The following is a 27,998-nucleotide window of genomic DNA, read 5'->3' on the forward strand; positions in this document are numbered from 1 at the left end:
CACAAATTATATAAATGTCTAACCATTGTGCTGTACACATGACACTAATATAAAAGTATTGAATGTCAACTGTAACTGAAAAAAATAATTAAAAAATAAACAAAAATAAAAATGAACAAAGAAGAAAATGTGTTCTGGTTTAGAAAGCATTCATCCTTTGTTTAAAACCATTATTTTAAAATGTTCTTTCCCTGGTTACTAGTGAAATTGAATATCTGTCCTGCTGTACATTAGTTATTCCTATTGTCCCCACGCCCCCAGCCAGTTTGGTCCCCGATCTGCTCTCAGGAGTCCTGGGAGGGGAATCTGGGGGTGTTAGACAGGGGAGAATGTGGTAGGGTGATTTCAGGAAGTAATAGAATTGGTATAGGTAGTTCCTAGATCCAATGATCAGCTCTTTCCTTAGGGATCATGCATCTCTGGGGCTAAAATCTCTGCAACTCTCCACTTTGCTCTTCCAGCACCTGACCTGTCCTCCCAGGATAATCTATTTTAACCAGTACTTCATTCTCAATCATCCTTCCCACAGAGACTCCAGCCAGAAGACAAAGAGCTTCCGAGTTGGCCTCTGGCACCTCTCTCAGAGGAAGCAGCATCTCAGGTGAAGTGAAGAAGTCGGTGTCAGCCAGGGTCCTGGGAGAAGATGTCACCTTCAGGTGAGTCACATTCGTAGAGCGTTGAATGGCGAGACCTTGATGTTGTGAGCAGGTATAAGGAAACCCTGAGGAAAGAAACACTACCAGGGCTGATAAGGAAAGGATTCTTTATCACCCCAGGTCCGAGGGAAGAGAGAGAGAGAGAGTGGTATAGCAGAGACAGAGAGGGCCTGACGCATATGGAGAAAGCTGCCTGATATGAGTGAGACCGCAGGAGGGAGGTGGCCAGCTCCAGGTGTGACTGAGCGTACATACTCCCCCTCACTCTCCTCGCCCTGTCTTTCTTCTGCTGGGATTTGCAATTGACCAAAGCCAACGAGAAGCCCAATTGCAAGGGAGCCCATTGATGACTCATCCTGGTTGGCCTCCTGGGGCACAGAAGGGAAGTGTGAGAGGGGCTATGGGCAGGCTGATTGAACACACCCAGTGCAAAGGCCATGGGACCCACATCTCATTAGGTGTTTACGTGGCTATCTAAGGTTTCTTAAATGTCCAAATACTGTATGATGGTAATGATTTTGCTCTGGTAAGTCAATCATGACTTTGAGTCACCCTAGAATGGGTTTACTATCATTACCTTCCCCCCACCAATAAAAAGGCTGAATATGATTGCTTATCTGGCCCAAGTCACATAGCTAGAAAGACAGGTGAGGCAAAGAGAAAGTAACTCTCCAGAGTCCTTAATTATAACGCCCGCACTGTGCAAATGTATTCCGCCCTGTCCTTGGGCCGTCTCTCAAAGCCAGATTCATCTCCTTCAACTTTCTAAGGAGCCTTTCCAACCTGGTTCCTTGCCTTTCCTTCCTCTCCAAAAGGAATTGGGTCTGGGCATTGCTAGTCGGGACTAGACCAGGTAAGACCAGAAGCTGGCATGCTGACAGGTGAGCAGGCAGTAGACAGACAGAACCAAGGAAGTACGAACAGGGAACCAGCAGAAATGCAGACATTTCACCTATAGCCTGGAGATCAGCCCAAGGGGAGACGAGATAAAGGAGGCAACAGTTACAAGCGAGGTTGACACAGGTCCCTAAGAAACGGGTGACAGATGAGGGTGACATTGCTTTAGTCCAACAAAAGCAGCTAAGATTTGTACTGTTCTTTAGTGGTGAAAGCAAATTCACAAGTATTTTCCTAGACAGTCATTTATTTTACTAGACTCTGTTTCCTGAAGGTCATGCGTTTTCATTTCGGTACCCTTACCACCTAGCGCGGTGCCTGGCACGTAGTAGCCAGTATCTGCAAATATGCGTTAAATCAACAGATAGAGTAAACAATGGAACCACGAAGGGTTTGGGAGCCAATAACATCAGGAACATAATTCTGGTTCTGTTGATTGTTAAGTGACAGTCCTTGGGGTGGTCTTCTAGGCTTTTGAGGCTTAGTGTGTTCATACAGGAAATTAAAATTCCTACATTTGCACACACACGCACACACAATACACATATACTAACATACTATACACACACACTCGTGTGTGTATGTGTGTGTGTATATATATATATATATATGTATCTCATATATTTATGTGTATACACACATTCCCACACATTTAACACTTTTGCATCTAGCAAGCTAACCAGGATAATATGATGGCAGTGACCATGATAATGAAGGAGTAACTTCCTTTGGGGCTTTCTTTATTATTATTATTATTGTTATTATTATTATTATTTTGCTTCCTCCATTATTTGAGTGAGTTTATTTCTAGACAGCTCCTTCTAAGCAGCAAACAGGTCTTAAGCCTCCCACTTGAGAAAAGAGCAGACGAGAAAGCTCTGTGCAGGTAGCAAGGTGACCTCTGTTGTTCTAGCAACACCATATACAGGTTCACTGGCCCCACCTAGAATTGTTATAACGGAAGGTTTCAAAGCCACCACACCACGTCCTCTCAGGGCGAAGCTCCACTGCAGGGGTTTGCTGAGCCTTCCTAAGCCGGGGTGACACTGAACTGGGTGCATACACAGTTCATCTCTAGGTTAGTTGTGATTTTTTCTCTTCTTTCATTTACTTTTTGCTTTTTCAAGTCAATTTTCTCAGTCTGTAAAAATTGGAATCTTTTTGCTTTCAGTCTTCTCAGCATTAGAGTTCCATACTGTTGCTCACATTTCCATGCTTCCCACCTCTCATTCCACCAAAATCTATCTGTTTAGTGGTAAAATCGGTTAAGATGGCATTTAAAAGAAAGAACGGCGGACTGACTCCCTCTGGCTCTCAGTACTAGCTCTCTCTCCGATACACGTACACCCACCTATGCTCCAATAAGGAGGCTGTAGGCAGAGACTCTCCTTAACCTGTGTTTACGGTACCGCAATGTGTGTTCGTCACTCTCCTGTGCAACCTGGATACTGGAAGAGGAGAGAGGATGCTGGAATCCGGGGCCATGAAATATAAGGCATACAGCAGCTCTCCTTCAAAGAGTTAGCTGAACATTTAAAAAAAAAATGTTTTTATAAAATTCCTCAGCTGACAAAGGTACTGGGTCCATGTCCATTGTGGCAATCCAGATTAACGTGAATCTCGGTCATGAATCCAAGTTGACGTCAAGCAAACTTACCCAAAATGCTTCGTACTAGTAAACATTGCTTTCTGCTGCAAAACAATGCTTGGGTTGTACTCGGCTGAGAATTTCCCATCCAGCATCTTTCAGTAACAGTCACCCAGGTGGTCCTGTTCCCTCTCCGCCTGCACTTCCGGGACGAGGAGCCATGTTGGGTTCATTGATCTTCTGGTTCTTACTGAGGTTTGGAGGGTGTCTGAGGAGGAAGGACTCTTTCACTTCCGTGAGGACAGGAACCTCAGCTCGGAGTTCACTGATCTTCGCAAAGTTCTAAGGATTGTGTGCACGAACCTTCCAATATTTACGCAAAGTTTGTATCTAGGTCTTCTGTGGGCTTCTTTTTCTGAGGAAAATGTTTGTACCTTTCAGGAGATTCCATAATTGGACACATCCTCCAAAATGTCAAGAGCCACTAAGCTAGAGGTTTTGTTGAAATGTTACATAAATTGTACACAGTATATTTTAGGCAAAAATCAGAAGGAAAATAAAACACTCCCTGTCTCCTAAGATGGGATTCTTGCTGCTTGCCAAGAGGTCTGGTAGAGGGCTGTGTGCAGAAGCGGTGTGACACAGCGAAGGAGTGATGGTAAATGAGGTTGTGTGGCCAAGACTCTGCTACCAGCTGGTTTTGTGAATCCGTGTAGTCTTCACAGGAGGTGGTTAAAGAAGCCTTACCCTTCACTGCCTGTCACGCAGACACAGCCGGGACATGTTGATTACACAGAAAGTTCGTAGGATTCTATGTGCTCCCACACATGTGCTCTCACAAGGACACCCACAAATATTTACCGAGTGTGCAAAACCAGAGAATGAGTCTTCTTCATGAGTCTTCTTAGAGAATGATGCATTAGCAAGGTTCTCTCCGTGGCCTTCATGTGAATTTTGACAAATCCCTTAGTGCCCCAGCCTGTGCTTCCTTACCTATTCAATCCAGGTGACCTTACTCACCTAACCTATCTTTATTTAGCAGGGGTGTCCAAACTTTTTTCAATGTTTTGCACCAAGGGCCATATTCGGTAAAATACACAAACAGCCAGGCCACTCACTCGAGGTGAAGTACGTATTGCCTCACCTGGTTTATTTAAGTAAACTAAATATATTTTTGGAATTTGCTGCGGGCCAATAAAAAATGGATTGCGGGCCACAGTTGTCCCATGGGCCGCAGTTTGGACACCCCTGCTTTAGAGGATGTAATGGTTAAATGATAGAGTTGCTGAATCACTAAGGGGAAAATGAAGACGAAATGAATATAGAAACCTAGGTATTCTAGTCTTAATGAGAGAATCCCATTGTTCTGAACGAGCAGCTGTGATCAAAATAGCAGGTAGACTGCTTCCGGGAAGAAGACACTAACAGGTAAGGTGGGGCTTGTCGACAGTGGGTTTGGAAACTAGAGTCAGAGTATTTTACTTGCTGCTGGAAGAGGTGAAAGATTATTATGTGGGTCTGATATGCAAGGGGCCCAACGGGTAGTGTGGATTTGGACCGGATATCAGTTCCGTGATCATTGTGAAAAACCCAATGGACCTTTTTGCTTTTGCTCTTAGCCTTCTGGACACAAACCTGTCCACCTAGGTGCCTGCGGTCCCCTAAAAACAGACCCCTGGGTGCAAATCTCACTGTGGACAACCATTCTGCTTTGTTAACCCTGTCGGAATGTGATGACTTCTTGTGTTATTATATGGTTCACATGAAGCAGATAGTTGAAATCTTTTAAGAATAACAAGGACATACTATGCTAGGCACTGCTTTTATGTTATTTTGGTTATTCTTCACTAATATTCTGCAAAGCCAACATAATAGGTTTGTTGGAAATTAGTTTTAGGTCATTGGTATGCTCAGGAAATAGCTTTACTTTTCTCCCTATCGCCCTGAAATTCATTTGGTTGTATTTTCTTTCTCTTTCCCCTGATGGCATATGAGGAGACTCTATAGCTTCCTGGTTACTTTCAAGTATTCCAATGTCTGGTCCAATCTAAATCAAAATTTAGTCTCACATCCAGTTGAAAACGTCTCCCCTCTGCCCAGCTCAGGTGTGTCCAGGTGCTTAGGTAAAGGCATAGGGCGTTCGGTCTGTTCCTCAACTCTTTTTTCTCTTCCTCCTACCTGACTCACCTAATTGCCGATGGATTTTCCAAAGCTAGAGTAATGGAAAGGATGGCAGATGCTGTTGGTGATGCTCTCACGGCTGCTGAAGCCACTCCAAATGATAGGATCCAACTGCTGGCCCTTCCAGGTGTCACCTTTCATGTGGGTTCCTCAGACGCTGACTTGGCAAAGTGCTAGGCCAGTCTCTCTGACTTCTCTCAGCTCCTGGCCCTTGGGGTGCCCCGGTCGTCCTGAGCAGATGAATTAAGCTGGCTGCCTTCCCTGGTATTCACCTGGCCCTGGTGAGATGTATACATACTTGCTCCACCATCATGGCCCCACCCTTAGTCTTCTCCAGGCAAGTGCTGGGCACTAGTCTCTATGTTCCCAATGCCAGGGGGACATCTTTTAACATCTCCCAAAACTCCGCTATGCTCCACCTCAGGGGAGGTCTTTGCATTTCTGCATCCCCGTAAGCTTCCAGCCTGGGATGGAGGTACCAGTCTCCCCCAGCAACAAATCCTCTCTCCAAGACTGGTTATTCTAGACTTCCTCATTTTGCTGTGGGTGAGTGGAAGCAAACCCATCCTCAATACTGCAAGATTCTTTGAAGGAATTTCCTTCTCTCTAAGGAAGCTTCCAGCCTTCCTGGAAGGCAGCTATTGGGAGTGTTAGATTTGGTCACCAACCAGCATTTCTCATGCGGAGGGGTTCAGCTCTCTCTTTAATTCATGGCTACGTAGCTTTGTTCCCATCGTTGGGATCTCAGTCAAAAATCAAAGTTCTATTGAATATTTGTTATAATCCTTTTACCCACAAAGAGTGAAATTACAAAGAGATTTGTTGCAAAATGCCAGAGATTACTCAACTTGTAAACTCAAAGGTCAGATTAAACCCTGACGTGTCCTTCTCCTGTGCTCACAGACTTTCCCACACTCCACAGAGTTCTCATTAACTGAAGGTACCTAGGACCAGGAGGAAGGAACTACACTTCATCCCATTTTACAGATGAGTAAATAAAGGCTCAGAGAGGCTTAAGAGACATACTCCAGATCACCCCGTGGACTAGTCAGGGTCCCAACAGGAAACAGAGGAGGCTACTTCAAAGACAGTTTAAGGAAGGTTATTTAACAAGGTGTAGGTAGCATTAGGAAGCCACAGGATTGTGCAGTACTCTAGGACTATGTAGCAGCGGGGCTGTTTCCCACAGGACTGACGAGAGGAGAGAAGAGAATTGTGTCCATAGGGCCACCTTGAGAGGAATAGAGACCTCAGGTTGCAGGAGGCAGCCGGTCTGAAGTCACAGCTCAGAGAGGCAGTTGTCCTGTCTGCTTCTCCTCTCAACCTCCCATCTCCCCTGGGAGCAGGGCTCCTGAGCCTGTTGAAAGTTTTCCCTATAAGTTGGTCACCTAGAGTACAGAGCCAGGGGATGACAGGTGAAGCGTGGCCCACTCAACTAGTAATGTCAGAACTGGCATTGAAAATGCCATTGAAACCATGTCTGCTTACCCCAAACCCTCTGCAACATCTTGTTGCCTTTATTTTTTTATGTGCCTGTGACACTTTGACTGCACTGTAAATGCTCTTAGGGTGGGGATTTTTCCTACCGTCTTTATAAATGCTGCAATCCCAAGCACACATAGACATTCAGTAAAAGTTTGTTGATGGAATACATGAATGGATGAAGAGACAAACTACAGATAAGCTTGAAACACAAGGCGACAGTATGAGCAAAGGGAGATAAATGGAATGCGTCGCAGTAACTCCCTGCATCTGTATTTAAATGAGATGATGTCTGCACAGTTTTGTGTACATGAAATTTTATATTACCTATTTTGCCTCATTTAATCCTCTGATTAACACTTGAATTATCACCCCTTGACAAGTCGCCCAAGTTTATTGGTGTGAGGACACTGGCTGAAGCAGGATAGGCACTCACGTCATCGGGCTCAAAGCCAGTGTCCTTTCAAGCACCTATCAATTGGGTGTAATATGGTGAGATAATAAGGAAATTCGTCCTCTTTCTCTCTCTCTCTCTCTCTCTTTCTCCTTCTCCCTCTCCCCCTCTCTTTCATTCTCTTTCTTCCTCCTGCCATTGACTGATTGCAGAAATCAAGTCACCTATCTTTTACTATATCCCACATCCTGGATGTGTCTGATCGCTTTCTTAGAGTTTCATTTAACTTGTTCCTGTACCCCATGCCCTATTTCCTATAAACGAGCTCTTAAGGACTGATTTGATTCAGATTTATTTTTCTCTTTTTGGCAAGAGCACTTCCTGCATTCTTGCTGTATGTTTCACGTTGTAGCATATCAGGATGGACACAAAGTCCGACTATCCCACCTTTCATGTGGCTAGGATAAATCGGTGGATTCAAGTGACTCATAAACTCTTTAATTATCATAAGTAATAACTGGCATCATAAAGTTAAGCATCAGCAATGTAGCAGGCACCATGCTTGGCATCGCACGCGTGATCTCTTGTTGGATGTACGCCAAAACTGCATGAAGGCGCTGTTCTCATCCTCATGTGTTCAGTGAGACAGTAGAGGCTCAGTGAAGTTAAGCAGGTTGTCTGAAGTCACACAACTAGTGAATGACAGAGGCAGGACATGAATTCAGATCTGACGGACTCCAGATCTATGTTCTGAGCAACGATGTGACACTATACATGACTTCATTTCTTTTCAGCGCATTCTCACAGGCCCACTCCTAGAGCCTTTGATTCTTACTCCTTTAATAGATTGTATGTTTCAGAGAAATTTGTATGCCTAACTTTACAGTCACTGTTGAGAAAAAGGCCAAAGAGGAAGGGAACTTTTGTGCCAACAATACCAGAGATGGGAGGAAAGGGTAACAGGCTGTGGAGCAAGATACTTAGAATAGGTCACAGCAGGCAGCAAAATCCAGAAAGGCAATCTGTTGAGATCCTTTTAATTGTACTTTTAAAAACCACACTCTTTAAAGAAAAAGAGTTATTGATTTGTTCAAGTCACCAAACTATGGAAAGGCCAGAAGTGGACTGACCTCAGGGATCACTGCACCCAAGTACTAGAATTCCATTGAATGCTCTTGCTGTCAGCTCTGCTTCTTTATGCAAGCTGGTTTTCTGCTCTCAGCCTATCTCCACATGACAGAAAGAATAAACAGCTTATCCTTGTAACTGTGTGACCAGAGAGGAAAGATAAATTTATCTTCTTAACTCCAGTGAGAACAATCCCAGGGAAGGACTCTGATTGGCTCGGTTTGGACCAATCACTATAGCCAGGGAAGTGTAGTCTCATTATTGGTCTACTTGGGTCACATGCCCCGCCTGTGTCCAGGAAGGCAGGTCCATTACTACAACAAAGGAATGAATCACATAGATGAGAGTACTGGGTAGCTCGTAAGCTGGGTGATCACCCCAATATATTTTCCACATATTCTTGTTATGAACAAGATGATATTCAGAGGCAAGACCTGGCGGAACTAAAAGGAACAAATGTAAGGGCAGAAAATGAATGTTCATTAAACACCCACATGTACTGCATAATATTCTAAGTTCTGCATGCATAGCTTACTTCATCTTTACAACAGAATCATGAACTCAGTATTTTATTGTCATTTGTTGAAAAGAATAAACAGGCTTATTGAAGTTAAATGATTTTCCCAAAATCATAGTGAGTAAATATGAAATTAAGATTCGATGCCAGGTTTTTATGACTCTAATGCCTATGCCCTTTCCTCTGGACCACACATCCTTCAGGGCTGGAGGGACTGAGGACAGAGGGATAATGCCCAACTACAGAAATTCTGTATATGAAGTAGATGCTTCTTTACAAAAGTGAGGCAGGGCCCAATTTATGCTATGGGTCACCTGGTCAGAGCAGAATCAAAATCCTGGCTGATGTATTGCTAAACAAAAACCGTGTTTTTCATCAGACAAACCCAAATTGAGGGACATTCTGCATAATATCTGACCCATATCCCTCAAAGCTGTCAATGTTATAAAAAACAAAACAACAACAGAAAACCAAAAACAAAACAAGAAAAACAAGGAAAGGCTGAGATACAGTCACAGATCAGAAGAGACTAAAGAGACATGACAACTAAATGCAATGTGGCATCCTAGATTGAAACAGAAGAAGGGCATTAATGGAAAAACTGGTGAAATCCAGAGAGAGTCTGGAGATTAGTAAGAAACCATGGACCAGTGTTGGTTCCTTAGCTTTGATAAACGTACCATGGTAATGTAGGAAGTGAACAAAAGCAGACACTGGGTGCGGGGCATATAGGTATCCTCTGTACTACATTTATAATTGTTCTATACATTTTCAATTATTCCAAAATTGAAAGTTTATTAAAACAAAAGTGTGTGTTTCCCTCCCCCTCCCTGAGTAAAGAGCCTGGGGCAAGCCTACAGGTGAGGGCTCACCACCGAGCCTCTGGAACTCCTGACACAGGGTGTTAAGGACTGAATGTGTTGTGTCCACTCGAATTCATTGTTGAAGACTAATCCCCAATGTGATGGTATTTGGAGGTGGTGTCTTGGGATGTAATTACGTTTGGATGAGGTCAGGAAAACAAGGCCCTCATGCTGGGATTGGTGTCCTTATAAGAAGAGGAAGAGAGGCCAGAGATCGCTTACTGTCCAATATGGGGGGACACAACGAGAATATGGCCCTTTGCGAACCAGGAAGAGAGCTCTCACCAGGAACGGAACCTACCAGCACCAGGATCTTGGACTTCACTGCCTCCAGAACTAGGAGAAATAAGTGTTTGTTCTTTAAGCCACCCAGTCTAGGATATGATGCTACAGCAGCCCAGGTTAACTACAGCACAGGGGATGACATACTTTGTTAAGGGTGGCAAGCTAAAGGAATAACACTCTAAAGGGAAATTTCAGGAATGGAAAGGAATTGGAAACGGTTAATTTTTGTTCAAAGTTCAGATTCCACCTAAGCCAACCTTTTTTCCATGAATGCCCTGCTAACATGCCCTCAGCTCAGATTATGGCATGTCTCAGGCTCACTTACTTCTGTGCCACATTTGAGTTACCAATCTAGGGAGATACCCCAGTGTTGAAAGATGTGCAGCCCTTGAAGAAGTTGTCCCAACACCCCCTGGGTTCTTCTCATCTCAGCTTCTCTCTGTGGCTTCTCTTAGTTTTCTTGGTTTGGAAACAGCACAGACCAGAGAGAGACTCGCTAATTCACAAGGTGCGTGGTCTCCAATATACCACTTAGATGACGTACTGAAAATAAAGAATGTCCCCCCATTACAGTCTTCACAGATGATAAAACCACACAACCTGTTGAGTATATTATTGCCCCTCACTCCTGACAATGGTGGCTAATTTTTCACATGCGTTCCTTAACCTACCATAGGAGGTGTGTTAATAAGAGAATCTAGTGTGGGTGATTTAGATTCTGAGGGTGTCCCCTGTGGACACTCCTCTTTCCAGCACAGAACAGAGTCTTGCATAAAGTTTATAAATGCACCGATTTCAGAGTTAGAAGTCGGGTGACCAGCATTTCCAGTTTGTCCATGACTGAGGAGTTTCCTGGCATGCGAAACGGTCAGAGATAAACCTGGTACAGTTCCAGGCAAACTGGGATGCTTGATCACCCAGATGGAAGGGATCTTAAAGCAATCTTCTCAGACATCAAGGCTTCAAATTATCTGTGAATATGGACTAGATACATATTCAAAGGGTTTTGTGCATGGCAAATGTTTCATCAAGGAGCAATGGAAGTAATTGACACAGATGGATTTGGACCGGACGGACAGTGGGGAGTGAGGGGCTAATCTGGCAACACAGAACCCTTGGGTGCAAATAGCAGCCTTATGGTACAACAGCTAAGAAAACTCGGATAAATAACTTGTCTCTTCTATCTCATTTACATCGTTCCAAATGGGAATAGTATTTAGTACCTCCCACGTATGTTTGTCTTGAGATTAAAATTCAGTAACTCAGGTAAAGTTCTTAATATTCTGCTTAGCCCATAGGAAGTGCTAAATAAATACTAGCTTTTATTATTGCTGTTGATGCTATTGGTAGTCTGGGTTCTTATTCCTAATTCTGCCAGTTACCAGCTACATGGCCCTGGTAATTGCAGCTTCCACGTCTATAAGTGGAATTCATGACACTACCTTACTGAGGGCTTGGGTGGATTAAGTGGGATGAAGCAAATGTGTAATTGACATGTAGATTATGAAGGCTGCTTTGTCAATTCCTGAGTGGTACAGGGCTCACATTTTCTTGTTTCACATTAACTCTACTAGTGGAGTAAAGAGACAACAGGATTTATAGAGTGGGTCTTATTGGCTGGGCCATTACTAGGATCTTCATTTAGTGGCTTTTCCTTTAAAAAAAAAAAAAAAAAAAGACTGATTTTCTTGAAAGGCTGGAACTGGTTTTGCAGGCAGTTACTAAAAGGACAGTCAGTCATGTTTAAACAAATGGAACCATCATTGGAAGAAGCATGCAACCTCTATTTGAATATTCATTCTGTTACCCACGTGTTATGGTTGCCCTCACAGTCTTCAGTTCTAGTCCCTTTCCACATATACCCACTTGTGCACAGTCATTACTGAACAGTGTAGAACACTGAAGATTCTGTTTAGGGACAGTGGAGTCGAGACTGTATAATGCTATTCACCATAAACTCCTTCAGATTCTTCTTTGTTGTTTCCCTTCTTCCTTTTCCCCTCTCCTCCTTTCTTTCCTGTCTAGCCAGTGTTTTTTCTTATGTTTGACACTCCCCATCTCTGGGCCCTTGCAGTAGAGACCATTACTGTGTGTTCCTCAAAGGTGGTTTTCTGTTGTTCTTGGGCACATAATTAGGCTACATATCCCAGGTTCCTTTGCAGTTAGGCATGGCCATGTGACTGAGTTTATCCAATGGAATATGGGTAGAAGTGATTATACCACTTACTGATGGCCTGGTTTATAAAAAAACCTCCCATGGACAATTCTCTCTCTCTCTCTCTCTCTCTCTCTCTCTCTCTCTCTCTCTCTCTCTTCCTCACTCCCCCCTGCTGGCTCAATGTTGAAGTACAGGGACAGTTAATGGTTTGGGAGCCTCCATCAACCTGGTGCTACGTGGGGCAGAACTAACCCTAACTCTAATTCACAGGATCATCTTCTGTGAGTGATAAAATTTATGTACATGAGAATTAAACTTTATGTGAATGAGAAATACCATTTATTGTATTGAGTCAAAGATAGTTTGAGGTTTATTTGTTATAGCAGCTGGCATTACATAAACCGATATAGCCGTCTCCCTGAGGACTCCTCTTCTGCTTTTTTTGATCTTGTGCGTCTCTGAATCTCTTTCCTCTTAACTATGATAAACCGCAAAGGTCTCAGGCTGCTATTTCCATGCCTGCACACTCACAACCAATGTAAGGCCCAGCTAAGAAACCTTCAATTACTAAGAACCATCCCCTTAAAAGGAGGGGTATGTTAAATAGTATTTATTTTCTGTGACATACCATTCTCTCCTTCCACAGATAATCCCCAAATATCTACTATTTCTCTGCCCTTTTGTAGGCACTAGAGATCTAGCAATGGAAGTCAATTGCCACCTTCAGTACCTCTTGGTCTAGTGTTAAAATAGACAACAGAAGTATAGTTTGGGAGTCATAGGATTTTATGGAAGTCAAAGAAGGATTGCCTAATTCAACTTGGATCAGAATCAGGCAAGACTTTTAAGGAAGGCCCTGACTTGACTCTTAAAGAATGAGTAAGAACAAAGCAAAGGGTGGAGTAAGGGTGTTATTACATGAGAACTGTGGATAAGAAGGCAGTGGCTTTCCTTGAAGCTGCATTTCAGCTCAGGCCAGAGGAAAGGGTGTTTCACTGGGGTACGGGTGTGGTGGAAGATAAAGCATGAGATTCCAGCTGAGACCAAATCCTGAAGGACATCATGGTGAGGGTTCATGTGCATCTGACACCATCTATTCTTGTGTCCTTGTTAATATAACGTGTCACAATGATCCCAGTCGCCACATCACACATAATTCCTGTTCCCCACACATGGCTCTTCCCATGTGCTAAGCACTGTCCTCGAGGTGGAAGAAACGTCAGTCTGATGACAGAAGTTCTGCACAATCACTCTGAAATGTCACTGTCCGGGGTTTTTCGAGGGTCAGCCTCACTATATGTGAAATTGCTGCAGTGCTTTCATGAAGAAAAAGCCGTGGGGTTTAGGAGAACCCAATGGAGTGCACACAAACCTCCTTCTTTGTGCGTGTGGACCAAGAGCCTTTTTATCTGTAACCGTGTTATTATCGTCACTGTTGTTGCATTTTGTCCTTTCTGCTTATACAGCCCTTTACTGTTCATAATGGCTTGTACTTAAATGACCTCACTTGATCTTCCGTGTTGTCCTCTGCAATTTGAGGAATGGATTTCATGATCTCATCATATAGGTAAAGGGCCTGAGGCCTAGAGAGCTGAGATCATTTGCCTCTCCTCATTTGTAAGTGGTTGAGCCCACACCAGAACTGTAATTCAACAAGTATTTTCTAGGCCTTGATCTCCCTGAGACCAAGCATCACATCTTCTAAATATTGTCACCTTACCAGTGCCTTGCATAGCCACTTAACTTATATTTGCTGATGTAACTTAAAATAGTGATTAAAAACATAGACTTTGAACTCAAAGGAAACCAGGATTCAGCACTGGTTCTTGGTATACTTGGGCAAGTCATTTAACCTGTGAGAGAAGCAGTCCTCTTATTCCTAAGTGGGACTTTTAATATTTTCCTCACAAGGCTGTTGTGAGAATCAAATGGGATGATGCAAATGGGGCAGTAAGCATAGTTCCTGGTTCATAGAATTGCTCAATTTATGCTAGGATCGCTGGGTTTCTTGGTCTCTCTTTTCAGTTATTATATTTTTATTATGCAAAACAACATGTTTTCAAAAGTAGACAGAATAGCATAGTGAACCACTACATACCAAACACATAGCTTTGACAATTGTCAGCTCATGGGCAATTTTGTTATAGCGCTATCCCTATTTTCTTTCCTCTCGTATTATTTTGAAAGAATTTTCAAGCAACATAGCCTTTCATCTGTAAATTATGCGCTGTGTATCGCTGAAAGATAAGGACTTAAAAGAATAATGACCACAAGTATTACTTCTCCCGTCCCCCACACACAAAAAAATCAATAATTGTAGCAGGCAGACTAATAGCTCCCCCAAAGATGACCCTGTCTTTTCCCCCTGAACCTGTGACTATGTTACATGGAAGATGAAAATGAATGTTGCAGAGGGAATTATGGTTGCTAATTGGCTGACCTTAAAATAGGGTGATAATCGTGGATTATCCAGGATCTGTGTAACCACCAGGGTTCTTAAAGGCAGAAGAGGACAGAAGAGTGGGAAAGCCAGAGAAATGGCAGCTCATGAAGGATTTGGTCTAATGTGTTGGCCTTGAAGATGAGGGAAAGAGGCCATGAGCCAAGGGTTGCCCAGCGAGTTACCCTCTGTATAACCTCTTCCTTTTCAGTGTGAGCAGAACCTGTGACTTCCTTCTAATGAACAGAATATGTCAAAGGTGATGAGAATTTACTTCCTTGAGTAGATTATGTTGTATGGGGAAGAGTGTCCCTTTTCTCCAAGCCCTAAGAATAGCATTTTTCTGAGAAACTTCTAAGTTAGGTGGAAAGTCATCATTTGCTCTTCCTATGTCACAGTGCTTTTCTGGCATTCCCTGACTCTTCAGTGAAGAACTTCCAGTAGTCTGCTGGATTTCACTGGTGGGGCTGATCAACAAGGGCTAGAAGAGAGATAAATCAATTCTACCCAATTTGACTCCAAGTTCTGGCCAAGAGCTCCTCACAGGTGAATTTTCCTCTTGGGTGAATTAGGGTAAGGATATCAGTCACAGCACAGAGACGCTCAACCTGTGGTGCTATAGATAAGATCCAGGTACTGAGGAAAGTGACACCAACGTATACACTCTCCAATAGTAGAAATGAAGAGGTAGCCCTCAAAGTGGAGAAAAGGAAGGAGCCCTGATGTACCTGCTTTTCAAGGCTTAATTACCCCAAAGAGAGACTAAGAACCTGCTTGGAATACCAGGGAAATTGAGGCATATGCCTCAGTGACATAGGTACACACACACACACAGAGTCAAACCTACACAATCACAGAAGCTTCGATAAATAATCCAAAATTTGGTAGTCAGAAAATCGTTTATTTTTTACATACATGTAATGTTTATGTTTTATCATTTACAAAGGAGGATAGGGACAGGCGTTCTGGGCTTTTCTTTGTTTAGGGTCTCTGGAGGTTTATAGAGCCCTTGCTCAGGTGACACACCTGCCAACACTTAGAGATGCTCCCTTTCCGTGGCTCTCCAGCCCCCCTCCCAGCACTCACAACAGCACAGGTGCAGGTGAAGACTGACTTCCTGGAGAGCCATCTGTTTTTGACCTCTGCTGGCTCCTTCTCATCCCTGGAGATACACAGATGTGCAGATACTTTGAGCTGGAGGAACCTTAAGGGTGTTCCTTACCCAAGTCGCCTCCATCCTGTGACAAAAGAGGAGGGAAGCGCTGTGTTCAAGGTCGCATGGCCACTGCGGTGCAAGGTCAGGACCAGCAGCCATAGCCCAGCTCTCTTTCCAGCATTCTGTGTCTGGTTCTTCCCTATTGCCACACAGCATAGGCTGGAGGCAAGAGGTGGGCAGACAGTCAGGGAATGCAAACTGATGCTAATGTTTTAATATTAAATTTTAATTTTGTAACTTTAGCTTAAAGCAAAACGAAATTTAAAAAAGGTACATCTGCTGCAAAAAGTTAAGTAATGGATTTCTGGCCTCGTGTGATGCTGAATAATTTGCTTTGTGAGTTTATTCCTGGTAGCCGGGCTGGCATGCGTAGTGTGGGTCGGAAGTCATGGGGCCTTCATGGGGTCCTCTCTCCTGCTGGGCATTCTTTCCTTCATTCCACCCCTCCAAGTTTCCTGCTTTCATATAGTGGCCCCAAACTTCCCTGCATTCTTTAGGCACACTTTCTGCCATTAAACGTGATGTGTCATGTGTTCACCAGGACCAGACCAGACCATCTGTACTGGTTTGCGAGGGCTACTGTGAGAACGTATCATAGACTGGGTGGCTTAAATAACAGAAACTTATTACAGGGTGTTGGCAGGGTTGGTTCCTTCTGAGGGTTGTGAGGAAGGAGCTGTCCCAGGCCTCCCTCCTTGGCTTGTAGATGGCTGTCTTCATGTTCAGATCACAGTCTCGTGCTCTTCCCTCTGTACATGTCTGTGTCCAAATTTCCCCTTCTTATATGGATACCAGTTATAATGGATAAGAGCCCACCAGAATCATCTCTTTTTATCTTGATTATCTCTGTAAAGATACTATCTCCAAATAAGGTTACTGGCAAGGGAAAAATTCTGAGATACGCTAAACTACATTACAGCAGACCCAGGAGTGAAAGAGACAGAGTATTTAAATAGTTTATAGCTGTGGGTGAACTAACACCGCGTTTCCCCGAAAATAAGACCAGGTCTTATATTAATTTTTGCTCCAAAAGATGCTTTAGGGCTTATGTTAAGGGGATGTCATCCTGAAAAATCATGCTAGGGCTTATTTTCCGGTTGGTCTTATTTTGGGGGAAACACGGCAGTAGACTACTCACGTTCCAGAATGTACGTTGGAACTGAGAAGCCACCACCAGATGCCCCAGTATCCTGCTTTTGCATGAACTTGCAGGACTATTTCCCACAACCAATCAAAAGTAGTAAGTTATAGACTGTGCACCTGTCCTAGAACTGTCCCCATTCTACGTCTTCCCACCCGCCTTATCTGTAGCCAATGCAAATTCTTTCAAAACAACTTATGTTTTTCTTCCCCAAAACAAGAGAGCTCATCAACCCCAGCATGGTGGATATGTTGCCTCCTCCACCTAGCCCTACTGCTGGTGGCTTAGACTGCACGCCCCAGGACCTGCTCCTTTTCTGGCTAGTATTTGGCTCAACAAACCCTTTCTTTCAGAAAAGCTTTCGGCCGTGCAAGTTTTTTGTTTGACAGTAGCATTCTGAGATACCGAGAGATTAGGATTTCAATATATGAATTTGTGGGGTTACCTAATTCAACCCTTAGCACCAGCCAAACTGGTAGACCAGTTGGTGTGAGATGGCCAGAAGACAGGACTTGGTTCTCCTGGCTCTCAGCTCCTTTCTCAGGCCCATCACGTCTGCCTGTGAAATCATCACAGGTCCCTGCATCTTTCTGAGCCTCTACTCCCATGTGTTACATTTAGTGGAAATCACACCTGCTTCACAGAGCTGTGATGACAAATAAATAGGTAGCATGTGTGAAAAGTCCTAGGACAACATCTCATGCATCAAAATCTCTCAATCCTTGTTTATGTTCCGACTTTTGTCCATAGCAAGAAAATATTTCCAGGTAAGGACTTATTCTGATACTTGAAGAAGGAACCTGAGCAAAACATATGGATATATCTGCCCTTGGGTACTTTTGTTCAAACGAAACCTCATACATGAAAACAAACAAAACCAATATATAAAATCAAGTAGAGGTGTGGAAGTGAGGAAGGGTCTACCCAGGCCTCTCCCTCGCCTCCCCACATGTTACGTATTCACTGAGAATACTCAGGTGTAAATTCTTACATTGTTTCTCTAACTGTGCAGGGCAATTGTTTGGGTCGTTTTACTTTACAGTAAAAAATAATTATTTTAAAAATAAAATAACAATAAACAAATAATAACAATAAATAAAAATGATATATGCATTATTTACATATAATATACATATTTATATATAATACACTTATATATAATAATTAATAAATGATAAATAGAAAATAAAATATTTTTCTTATCAAAAAGAATACATCTACTATATATACATATACATATATATGTATGTATATATGTTAGGAAGTTGGGAATATCATCACTTTTTTTTCAGTAGCAATTTGTTGTTTTTATTGTTGTTTTAGTAAAAAGTAGGATCATATAATAAGTGCCATTTGATAACTCTTCACATTCGTCATGTTACCGTGTTTCCATGAAAATAAGACCTAGCTGGACCGTCAGCTCTAATGCATCTTTTGGAGCAAAAATTAATGTAAGTCTGGGTCTTATATAACACAATATAGTATAACATAACATAACATAACATAACATAACATAACATAACATAACATAACATAACATAACATAACATAACATAACATATAACATAATATAAATAATATAATACCGGGTCTTATATTAATTTTTGCTCCAAAAGACGCATTAGAGCTGATTGTCTGGCTAGGTCTTATTTTTGGGGAAACGGTAATCGTGCATCTTGAACATCTTTTTATGTCAACACATTTTCTTCTCTATATCATTTCAAATGGCTAAATAGCTATTTTTGCTGTTCAAGATGCATGACTACCATTTGAGTGAGCCATTCATTTATTTAACTATTTATTGACAGGCATTTACCTTCTAGTCAACTTTTGAATTATTACATTACTGTTAGAAACCAATGCTTTGATGAGATCTTTAATCTTTCTACTTCTCACTGCTCTTTCCACTGGTATAATTAATAATTTTTGGATATATAAACCCAAACCAAATGACTAGGATGGTGGGAGGTGAAAGGGACAGCTATTCACAGAACTATATTATTTTAACCCACAATATTTTTTAAAATTCTATGCAAGGATTTGTAAATGTACCTGGAGAGATGTCTTATGCCTATGCCTCAAATGAATAAGTTACCAAACTGTTGCCAAAAACAAATTCTTCTAGCAGGACAACCCGAAATGAAGGGGAGAGAAAACATATTAATTAGAACTCAGAATAAGGTGCAAATGAATGATTGAGGAATCTGGACAGGGATTTTGATTGGAAAGAAAAATGCCCGAGGAAACATGCGGAAAGTGGCAACTTCTCCATCATTCAGCATAAAGGGGGTCCTACCCAGAACATGTGGCATAAAATCAAAGATCACCTTAAGTCAGGAGCCACCCATGACTATTTGTCCTTATTGAGCTTTGTGATGAATGCCTGGGAGGCCCATGGCCTGGATTGGAGTCTTGGAGTTCCCGCTGGTTTTGTTGTGCAGATTTAAGCAAGTCAGTTACTGTCAAATCGATTGAGCTTTCTAAATCTGTAAAATAAGGATGTTGAGTTAGAACATGAATAAGATTCTATTTTTAAAAATTCCTGGGTCGTCTAAGATTTCACAGATAGAAAATGAACAAGTTAATGAATAAAGCAGCACACAGCAGCTAGGAGGTGAAAAATGCAGAAGGCAGGGCCTCACCAAACTTGATTAAGCCCCTGCTCCCACCTCTACTTGAATCCCATCACTCCTGCTCCCCCTTCTGCGTCCTGTCAATTTACTTTTCAGATCAAGGGGCTAATTTTGTCTGAAAAGGGAATGGAAAATCTCCATGTCATTGGATACACTTTCGCTTTGATGGATGAGGCTTAAATTCCAAATCCGGCTCTTTCAAACTAATTACTGCCTATCTGATTTATTTCCCTCCTTAATGCTGTTTATTTTGTTTTTATTCAAAATATAAAATTGCTCCCTGAGTTGGGAGATTAATGGCTTTTTTCTCCTTTAGCAACAGATCATTTGTGGGCCCAGGTTATAAATAGGAGGTTAGAATCCATGACTCATTGTTTTTTCCTTTGTCATACAGGACGTCCCCTGAGATTAACTGTGTGTGTGTGTGTGTGTGTGTGTGTGTGTGTGTGTGTGTGTGTGTGTTTTAATTAAAAACATTAACATCTAATTGCAGGTCACTATGTTGGAGGTTTTAATTTTAGGAAAATGTCATGGTTTTCGTTTGTGCTGTACTGGAAAATTTTATATTTTGGTAAACTAGTGTTTTAAATACTACTGAGCCATGGGTTGACTGACACATTTCCACTTGCTTGATCGATACATTCACTTCATAAATGTGCATGTATTGTATGCTGACTCTGTCTAAGGAAGGTGAACGTTCAGAGTCTTGGATGCAGTAGGCTCTGATGCTGAGGCCCGAAGGAATGCGGATGTAGGGATTGCTTTCAGGTCGATTTGTCGTTTTTATTCACTTGTTTATTACATATTCCCGCAGTGAGCCATCAAACACCCACTGCAGTCACAGATCCTGTTGGAGTTTTACACACATGTGGCATACATTCATTCATACAGGAACCAAAACTATAAAGTACAGTCCACTACTAGTAGATGTCACCCTCCACATAGATGATGAGATGTGGATGGAGAGAAGAGAACATTATGGAGGCCTTTGCATGATGTGCTTAAGGAGCTTTGATTTAGTTTAGTACCTGAGTTTTGCTTGCTGATTTTTCCTTTATGTGTGCTTCCTGGTATTCCCTAGCTGTTTAACTTGGGACCGGTTACTTAACCTCTCTGTGCCTCAGTTTCCTCTGTGTTAAATGAGGTATCCATCAGTATCCAGTCAAGAACGCAGAACACACTGCAGAGCTTTTCATTTAATGCAGGCAGTTAGCTACAATATTTTGGAAAGGGTAGAGGAGAGACAGGGATAAACGTGTGACTCAGGAGGGAAGAACCTTACCGGCCTTTGGAAGGAGCCACTAACTGCTACCCCTGCTGTCAGTTGGTGCCTGCAGCTGGGAGGAGAGACACCGCACTCCTGCTAATACTGTTACCACTCAGGGGGGCACCACTGGAAGCAGGGGGGGAAATCAAAGCCATGCAAAAGGAAGCCCTCCCATGGGCGGAGCCCAACCAGAAGGCAGCTGACCAGGGAGCCTGGGAATTGTAGTTTGCCCGTTGGCCCAGCCCCTGCAATACAAAGGAGAACAGAGGAGGGCAGGAGTGACAGCTAACAGACAAGTAAATAACACAAATGGGGGCAATAAAGGGACCTACCACCTGTGGCTGCTGCAAGTTTATAGTTAAAGTATGCAAAGCCTTTTAGAACAATGCCCGATACATAGTAAGCAATTGCTATGATCAGTTAGTACTATTATCTAGCCCAACCAGAAGGCAGCTCAAGGGAGTCAGGCAGGGTGTGTGAATAGGGTCCTTACGGAATCAGATTTGCCGTTGAGAAAGCTCAGCTGGGGGCCATGGAAGAGGATGAACTCTAATGGGTCATATAAGAGGCTTGGACCACTTAGAAGGTGGTTGGAATGTCCGTGCAATGACGGGGATGGAGAAGAGGGAATCGATTGCATAAGTTATTTAAGCAATAGAATTATCTAGACTTGGTGATTGACAGGAGTCTGGAGAAGGAGTGGAAAGCGTTCCAGAAAGAGAACATATTTGAGCTGTTTGGGAAGATGATCAACAGACAACAAAATGAAGAAATGGAGACCTTGGTCAAGTGAGGACTAGATGTACCGATGCTTAGAGTCAGGAAAAGGCAAGGTGCATTCAGGGCCTTGGACACAGTCCCATGCACCTACCATTGCACAGTGACACGTGTCATCCCAAAGTGAAGAAAGGCCAGTGGGAAGACAAACAAATGTATCCACGTGTAAACTTTGGGAGACTGCCACGGGTTCTTTGTGCCCCCCTAGAACGGAGTAATTCTTTGTGTTGGTAGCTTTCTGTTTGTTTATCTGCCTCTTCTGGCTCTCATACTGGGCTCTGCATCCTGTGAAGGGAGGAACTGGGTCGGGTTTTTGGTACCCCCACATTCTGGTCTATAAAGGAAGTCTCCACCAAGTTAAAGGGCAGCAGAGTTGACCAGCTGACTACATGTTCTGTTTTCTGGCGTATGAGCTTGGTCCTGTGTCCTGGGAAAGGAGGGGGACAGACATTTACCTCCAGAGCATGGGGCCAGCCTAATATCTGCCACTCTTGAGCAGTGTGTCCTAGAGCTGGGTGAGCCTTGATGTGACGTGGTACCATTGGTTGATTATTACTGTTTGAAGAGGGACTTGGAGGTGGAAGGTAAATCCCCACCAGGGCTCAGTGCCCTCTCCCGGCCCTGGGGAACTTGACCCTAGGAAGTGGTAATGCAGCTTCTCCCTTCCCCAGTCATGGTGGAGGACGTGCGTCTCTACCCTCTCTAGCTCAGAAACAGAGCAACACACGCAGCCATTTGTTTTCAAGGATGTGGAGTGGAATTAATTAGCTTGGAAAAGTACGGGAACATTGCTAAGTGTTATTAATGACACAATTAACAGTTCCTTCCTGCAGGCAATGGGTGGTTCCTCGCTCCCTTGGCAGCTCTCATAGATGGACCCTGGACTTCCTATTTTCACTCTGGCAAGCTCTGCTCAGTGCCCGGGACTCTGCTCCCAGCCACTTCCTGTCCAGGTTGTTGCCGGGAACACATCTGTGGCAGAGTGGTGCTGGCGTCCAGATTCCTGCCCACTCTGTGGCCGAGGAAAGTGGGTGGACTTAGGCGTCTCTCCTCAGCAAGGGTGAGAAAACCAAAGGGAAGCAGAAGTCATGTGAATTCTGCATGTGTTGTGTACCAGGAACTCCGCTCTATGCTTTCCACACTTAATCTCCCTTAACTGAATGCTCATCACAGCCGCCTGAGGCAGACATTGCTAGCCCCGCCCTTCAGAGACTGATAGAGACTCATGAAGAATAAACGCATTGTCCAAGGACACACTTCCTTCCAGCAACTACCAGAGACAGGCTTTATACCTCGCTGGGTTTGACTTTGAAGTGACTAGTGTTCAACCAACAAACAGCACTGATGTTGATTCTCTACAAAGATTTAATGCAGAGATCTGCTTTATTGCACGCCCTGTACCCCAGGGTTTGTCCCCACCCCCACCCCAACCCCTGCCCCCTTTGCAATCCTCTCTGGGTTTAGTACTTGGCTTCACCATGGATCTAAAAACCCATGCCTATTCCATTCAGTTTCTTCCTCCTGTTTGTCAAGTCTCCACCAGGATCGCCTCCTTCTCTTGATTCCTCTGACAATGAGTGAGATTCGAGTTAATGATTAAGAGACCTGCCTTGGAGTTAGTGTGCTTTGAGATCAAACTTTCAGTTCTGTGAATACCTTTGCACCTTGGAAAGGAAATGTGTTTAACCATTCTTTGCCTTAGTGTCATCATCTTCAAATTGGGAATCATGGGAGTTGAGTTCATTGTTGCTGTCCCCTAGCATTCCCACTCTCTCCTTCATCCTCGCCAGCTCTGTCAAGCATGAGGGAGAGCCTTACAGGGCCCATGCCATTGAGGTAAGGGCTCCCCTCTGTGCCCCTCGATGCTTGCTTGGATGATCACACTTACCACATGATGTCTGAAGTGTCCGTTACACTGGACTTGATCATAAGCTTTTAAAGAACAGAGCCTATGTTGTTCACCTTTGGTTTCCCCCAATAACCGGTGTGGGTCCTGGTATATGGGGAATCGTCAATTAGTTTGTTGGAAAAATTGAGGACTGAGTGAATGAAAGAAATGATCCTTCAATTGAGTTTTGAAAGGTGAGTAGGTGCAGATAAGGCGGCAGGGGGTGGAGGGAAAGGCAGTGTAAGCAGAAGGGGATGCATGAGCAGACGCTTGGTGGCAGAAGCATTTGGGGACCTTTGGGGAAACTGCGAGCCACAAGAGATACCGGGGCTGTGGGATACAAGAGTCTGGAGTCCTTCTGCGTCTGGACTCAACTCTTTAGAAGGCGCAGTCTCATCCATTGAGGCTTGAAGGGAACACAAATAATGGTTTGGCTCCAAGGGTGTTTTGGTTTGTTCAAGTTGGGACAACACACTGTTTTCGTCACACTTTGAAACCATCCAGTAGGCAGATTTGTAGAAGAAACAAACAAAACATAATTTTGACTCAAGTCACAGTTCAAGAAAAAACAAACCAACCTTAACCTTATTTCTTTAATTAAAAGAAGCACTTAGAACAATTTTGGTGTTTCTGAAATTGTCACCCATCATTCAGACTATTGTGTCTGTGTTGCCAGGGGCAGGGTCCTATGATCTCTCTTTCCCCACACATCTGGGGCTCCTAGGATGTGTATTTTATCCCCCTGTGAAGTATCAGGAAGGTTATGCCTGCTTTTCCTTCCACCTCCCTCACTCACTCCTCCCTAAGGAAGGAAGAATTATTTGTCTGATTGACAGGGTAGGATTTTGACTTCCATTACTTGTTTTTTTCAAATTGTGCTTATGACTAATTAGAGTTCATGAAAGCAATAAAGGTCGAGACTTACAATACCTAAATATAGAGAACATTGTAAATATAGTTTCTGAAAACTTTTATGTTGGTCTTTGTGCGTGCACGCGTGTGTTGGGTCACAGATTAAAACATACCCCTTGTCATAGGTCTTGGCCAATTTTTTTAAACCTCCACATTAGTTGGTGTCCCCTGACTGCAATGGAGTATTCCAGGCCGTAGCTCCTGTGTGGTCTGCCTGTCTTCCCACTTTTAGATCACGTGGCCTGCTGAAATGGCGCCATGTTTTCTCTGTTTGCTTCATCTTTAATGTAGGAAGGACGTCTGCACCCAGGGCCTCTTCTCAAGGCTGCTGTAGAGGCCCACGGTTTCCCTGGCCCTCTTTTAGGGTTGGTAGTCTGGAGCCAGGCTGAGGTTCTCCATGCCGTGGATGAAGGAATGACAGAACGGGCACCAGGCATTGAGTGCTCAGTGCACTGGAAAACCCCCCAGCCAGCCACGAGGGCAAGTGCGAGTTGAAATGCAGTCCTCACTGTATGTGCCAAGGCATGCACTCACAGGGCTGCTCTCACCAGAAAGGGTACCTTTGTCTGTTGCATCTAACAGTTCCCCTGAGAGCTCTGCTGCTTTGCGGAGTCCCTCCAAGCAAGGGTGGCGATCTAGTCTTGGGGCAAAATGTACACCACCTCCTTTTGGCAGCAGGTCCAAGCTGTACTTCTCCAATCCAGCTCCATCCATGATGAAGCTGATATTGTATTTCCTAGCTGACACTGGTATTTAGTCTCAATGGGTTCCAAACTCAGAAAATAAAGGCTTGTAATTATAACCTCTGAGAAACCGCCATGTCTATTGCACACTTAATGAAGGGTTCGTTCCCCACTCCCTGCCCGCTTCCGGAAGTCTGTTATTAAGTCTGTCATGTGTGTCTTATAGTCACAAACGTAAGACATGGGACTGGGCTTGGTTCAGACCCACACATCGCTGTGGGGGTTTCCAGTTTGGACTTGCTTTTTCCTACTCTTTTCAACTGGTGCCACAACTCAGAACTGAAGCCTCTGAGTTTGTGAGTTTGTTCTTTTCCTATTTCTTTCCCCCTCTTTCCTTGAAACCTGTTCTTTGTCCTTCCTCTTCCTCTCCTTTCTTTCCTCAAACCTGCAAGTCCCTCTCTTTCTTCTTCCTTTAGTATTTATTGAGTATTAACTTTGGTTAATCCATGCCATTATTTCATTAGGGTCACACCATCTCCTATAACACACACAGGGACGATGAAAATTGAGTGCAGGGAAGAGCATTTACGTCACCCTGGTCTTCTGAGTCTAGCTCATGCCTCTTTCTATGTCACATAGTGAGCATGTCATGATGGTGGAAAAATCTAGACACACTGAGAATCAGATACACGTGCATTAAAATATATTTTCTGTTGTTCCACGTGGATGTTGAGCCTCAGTTCCCTAATCTTTACTTTGGGACTAAGTTGGAAGGACTCTCTGGACCTTGATTTATTTTTCCTCTTCCTAATGAAGCTGCCAAAAAAATAAAGTTACCTGGGACTCTCAGAATAGATAGAGGTAAGATGTCACGTTTGGGCTGATGTTTAGGGCCTCTGTTAGACACACAGGTGGATGGCACATGGCCCCACCCAGAAAAAAAGGTAAATTCCAAATTGGTTTTCTTCTTAGTTCTATTCCATGTGGCCTGCTGCCAGCTGCTCTGTGTGTTATGCAGGGCTCTGGGGAGAGGATAGGCCAATTGCTCAAGGTGCCCAGGGGATATTTTGAGTAAGAAAGGACTGGTACGCCCCCCAATTTGTTCTCCAAAGATTTATAAGTTAGAAAGAGCTACTCGGCGGGCAGAGGGAACACAACTGCTCTGAGTTAGGCAAAGGCAGTGGGGCAACTGATATAAAGTTAGTTTTTATACTGGTTTCCTGGGGTTGCTGTAACAAATCACCACAGCCTGGGTGGCTTCTGACAACAGAAATGTATTCTCTCACAGCTCAGGAGCAAGACATTTGCAATCAAGGTGTCGGAAAACCCATGCTTTGTCTCAATGTTTGAGGGAAAACTCCTTCCCTCCCTCTTCCTAGCTTCTGGGATTTGCCCACAATCCTTGGCACTCCTTGGTTTAGAGACACATCACTCGAGTCTCTGCCTCTGTCATCACGTGGGCTTCTCCCCGTGTGTCTCTCTATAACTGAGCTGGAATTTGCCTCCTCTTATTAGGACACAGTCACTGGATTAGGGCCCATCCAAGTCCAGTATAATTTCATTTACCTCGATGACACCTGCAAAGATTCTATTTCTGAATAACGCCACATTCACAGATACTAGAAGTTGGGGTCTCAGTGTAGTTTTTTGGAGGATTCAATTCAACCCCCATTGGTTTTCAAAAGGACGGGTGGAGCCAGGACTAGTGGGTGGCGCTGACAACTGAGTCAGAAGACCAGCCTCAGAACGGGTGTGATGCCTCCAGGTCTGCAGCGTCCTGGATGCTGGCACCAGGTCCTCCTAAGTCTGGCTTGTACCTGAGGGAATCTTTTCTCTGGGCCTGAACGGAAAGAACGGAGAGTGAAGCAGTCATGCCTAAAGTTCAAGTTTATTGGGGTGTGGGGTCCTTGTCCCAGAGTATAACCCTGAGGAGTGAAGCAGCTCACCCTTAGAGAATCATTGTCCTTGGTCTAAGAGCTGTGCCTTCTCTGGGAGCCAGGGCCTCTGCCTCGGCTCTGCATTTTGGAGTTGGCCTGTCCCCAGACCATCTTCTGTTTTGCAGCCAGCATTCTTTCCTCCCTCTCCCCGTCTTCGCCATCACCGACATCATGCCCAGGTAGACGCCGAAGCGCAGCCTGGCTTCTACTCTAGATAACGGTAGCTTCGTCCACTAGGTAACCGTAGCCACTATCGTATTAATAACTAACACGTGAAGAAAGCATATCATGTCCCAAGCATCGTTCAAAATGCTTTCTCTGCGTTAACTCCTTGAACTCTCATAAAACCCCTTTGAGAGAGCGGCTGGTGGCATCCTCACTTCTCAGTTACAGGAACTGAAAGGGTGTGGAACTGGGCTCAGATGGGCCCATTTGCTGTTTGGATAACCAAGGGAGGTACAACCATGTAAGCCTCAGTCCCTATCGTCCCCTGCCCCGTGCTTCTGCTTTTCCGTGCCAGGTTCTCCACAGGCAGAGAGGCCTGTGGTGTGGCAAGAGAAGCCCTGTGGATCCCCAAATACTGAATTATTTACCCAGACCGCCCAGGTCAGCACAGGGCACCCTAGTCTGCAGTGCCCCAGATCGCCCTCTGGGGTACCTCTGCGCCAAACTCAATTCTTTGACTCCCCCACTTCTCCCCAGACCTTCCCCCAGGGGGATCATGCTAGAGCACACATACGTGTGCTTATTGTGATGATTATTATTATTTTGTTATTATAGCACTGTGATGTTCAAGAAGGGTTACCAAGGTAACCAGTAATGGTGCACACGCAGTCGTTATGGAGACTTAATCTCAGTCAGATTATGTGTTCTTGGCTTCCTCCGTTCTCGTGAAAGCAAGAACACATCATTTTCTTCTGTAGTTTTCGTCTCCCTGTTTTGCATTTTTCTCACA

The 27,998-nt window shown here is 43.8% G+C and overlaps 1 long non-coding RNA gene across 3 annotated transcripts in view; it reads left to right on the forward strand.

Annotated features, from left to right (window-relative positions):
- LOC109443351 (protein LRATD2) overlaps positions 1 to 27,998 on the forward strand; it is a 530,125-nt gene that overhangs the window by 21,502 nt on the left and 480,625 nt on the right. For all 3 annotated transcript variants that reach the window (XR_012490862.1, XR_012490863.1, XR_012490844.1), the window contains exon 2: positions 530 to 656. This is a non-coding gene — a long non-coding RNA (protein LRATD2). The remainder of the gene's footprint in view (positions 1 to 529; positions 657 to 27,998) is intronic.

The sequence above is a fragment of the Rhinolophus sinicus genome, linkage group LG12, assembly GCF_036562045.2.
Source record: "Rhinolophus sinicus isolate RSC01 linkage group LG12, ASM3656204v1, whole genome shotgun sequence".
Lineage (NCBI taxonomy): Eukaryota > Metazoa > Chordata > Mammalia > Chiroptera > Rhinolophidae > Rhinolophus > Rhinolophus sinicus.